A 2843-nucleotide genomic window follows, 5' to 3' on the forward strand; every position below is an offset into this window, starting at 1 on the left:
CCACTGCATTCCCAGAGGAAGACCAGACCCTTCTCCTTCCCCACTCGACCTTCTAAGGAGCCCTCCACCCTTCTGCAGGATCCCTGCTTACACAGAACCACAGCTGTCACTGCAGGAGGGCTGAGCCACCATTTCATGGGCCTGGTGCCAGCACCCTGACCCACAGGCTGTCAGGTTGTATTTGGACTTTGTCTGTTTGAGCAGTAAATTTTTTTACTAATTTAATAATTTTTAAATTATTTTACTACTGAGCTAATTATTTCTAAACTTCAAAGAACTGCTGCAGATAAAATTCAAGGTTCTAAAACTTAGTTAAGAACTTAAAAATAATTGCTGCAAATAATCTTGAGAGGAGAGCCAAGGGCTGGGCGCAGGAGCCGAGTGGACGGCGTACACGGTCAGAATGGCCCTCAGCAGCTTTTTGCCAGCTCCAACCCAGCTGTCCCCAGATCAGCTGGAACTAGAAGAAAGAGCAAGAGCTCAGAGATCCAGGCAGAGTGCTCTGGCCTCCTCACAAAGGGAACCTCCCCCATATGGTGACCGGAAGGGATGGATACCACAGGTACTAGAGGATTTTGGAGATGGGGGTGCCTTCCCAGAAATTCACGTGGCCCAATATCCATTGGATATGGGCCAAAAGAAGAAAATTTCCAATGCTTTGGCTCTTCAGGTGGATGCAGAAGGAAAAATAAAATATGATGCAATTGCTCGACAAGGACAGTCAAAGGACAAGGTTATTTACACAAAGTACACAGATCTTGTGCCAAAAGAAGTCATGAATGTGGGTGATCCTGAACTGCAAAGACCAGATGACAAGGCAATTAGAGAGGTAACAAAGAAGACAAGAGCAGCCTTGGAGAAATTAGTCTCCCAAAAAGTTGCAGCAGCCATGCCAGTTCGAGCTGCTGACGAGTCAGCTCTGGCACAGTACATTCGGTACACACCATCTCAGCAAGGAGCTGCATTCAACTCTGGAGCAAGGCAGAGAGTTATTCGGGTAGTGGAAATGCAGAAGGACCCTATGGAGCCTCCAAGATTCAAAATCAACAAGAAGATTCCACGAGGACCACCATCTCCTCCAGCACCTGTAATGCACTCTCCGAGTAGAAAGATGACTGTGAGAGAGCAGCAAGAGTGGAAAATTCCTCCATGCATTTCAAACTGGAAGAACGCAAAGGGTTACACCGTTCCCTTGGAGAAGCGTCTGGCTGCAGATGGCAGAGGATTGCAGGCTGTTCATATTAATGAAAACTTTGCCAAACTTGCTGAGGCGCTCTATATTGCTGACAGAAAGGCTCGTGAGGCAGTAGAGATGCGTGCCCAGTTGGAGAGGAAAATGGCTCAGAAAGAAAAGGAGAACCACGAGGAAAAGCTCCGAGAAATGGCTCAGAAAGCCAGGGAGAGAAGAGCAGGGATCAAAACACGTGTTGAAAAAGAGGATGGAGCAGCTAGAGAAAGGGATGAAATCAGACGTGACCGGCGCAAAGAAAGGCAGCATGACAGAAATCTTTCCCGGGCAGCTCCTGATAAAAGGTCAAAGCTGCAAAGGAATGAGAACAGAGATATCAGTGAAGTTATTGCCCTGGGGGTACCCAACCACAGGCCATCCAATGAAATCCAATATGACCAGAGGCTGTTCAACCAGAGCAAGGGTATGGACAGTGGCTTTGCTGGTGGAGATGATGAAATTTATAATGTTTATGACCAGCCATGGAAAAGTGGCAAGGATATGGCCCAGAACATCTACAGGCCAAGTAAAAATATGGATAAGGACCTGTATGGTGATGATCTAGAGGCTCAAATAACGATCAGCAGGTTTGCTCCTGACAAAGAGTTTTCTAACTCAGATCGTAACACCGGAGGCAGGGGCAGAGATGGACCAGTTCAATTTGAGGAGGATCCATTTGGTTTGGACAAGTTTCTGGAAGAAGCCAAGCAACACAGTGGTTCTAAACAGCCATCAGGCAGCAGCGGCCCTAAGGAACATGAGCATCAGAGCAAAAAGAGGAGGAAGGACTGAATTTGCTCCTTGAGAGGTAGCGAAATGGACTGCAAAAGGATTGGACTTCATGCAGAAGGATCTCTAATATTGGCTGTACAGGAGGATGGCATTTGTAACACAGCAGTTCACAACTCCAGTATGCATACACTAATTCTTCTGCATAGGACAGCTCCCCAAGCAGAGAGAAGACACTGAGACAACCTGGAAACATTTCATAAGGGAATTAATTATTCTTTAGCAAGTTCCCTTACTTTGCTGATTCCCCATTGCCCAGCACCTAAGGGTAAGAATGTAGCCCCCTTCCTATAGCTTTAGTTTCTGTAGGTAGCTAAAGCTTGATCTGTTAAAGCTTTCCTGCTGTATAAAATGATCCTCTTATGCTGTAACACATGCTGGGGTGATAATGATTCAGTGTTTTAGTGTGGCTATACAGTTTATTTGAAGCAGGGGGGGAAACACCTGGGTTCTCTCTTAAAAACGAGCTGTAGAAGCAGCTCCCTGGTCAGAGAGAGAGAAGCTAGATAAGTTTTCCCAGAATCGGCCTAGGAAACTTTGGGGGAGCCGGAGAGAAAGAATTCTAAATAATTCTTATCTTAACTTGCTGCACCTGATGTTGTGAACATGTGGAATGTGTTATGGAGATTTGTTTACCAAAGGGTGGTTTCTTAATTAGCCAATGGTGATGGTGTTTTAATTAAAGGACCAGTTAGGTCTACCTGTAACGAAGTAGGGTATAAATACCATGGATTTCTTAATAAAGATTATTAGCCTTTTGTGAATATCTTGAGAGTCCATGTCACTTATTACCTGGTCCTGGCTCGCTGTGCCAACATCATTCCAC

At 45.6% G+C, this 2843-nt stretch overlaps 1 pseudogene across 1 annotated transcript; it reads left to right on the plus strand.

The window, feature by feature from the left end:
• The first annotated feature begins 379 nt into the window (after nt 1-379).
• Nucleotides 380-2020, plus strand: LOC140684770 (SNW domain-containing protein 1 pseudogene; annotated as a pseudogene). Its single transcript, XR_012057551.1, has one exon. The product of XR_012057551.1 is annotated as an SNW domain-containing protein 1 pseudogene (transcript).
• Nucleotides 2021-2843: the final 823 nt, after the last annotated feature.

The sequence above is a fragment of the Taeniopygia guttata genome, chromosome 10, assembly GCF_048771995.1.
Source record: "Taeniopygia guttata chromosome 10, bTaeGut7.mat, whole genome shotgun sequence".
In the NCBI taxonomy this organism is placed as follows: Eukaryota; Metazoa; Chordata; class Aves; order Passeriformes; family Estrildidae; genus Taeniopygia; species Taeniopygia guttata.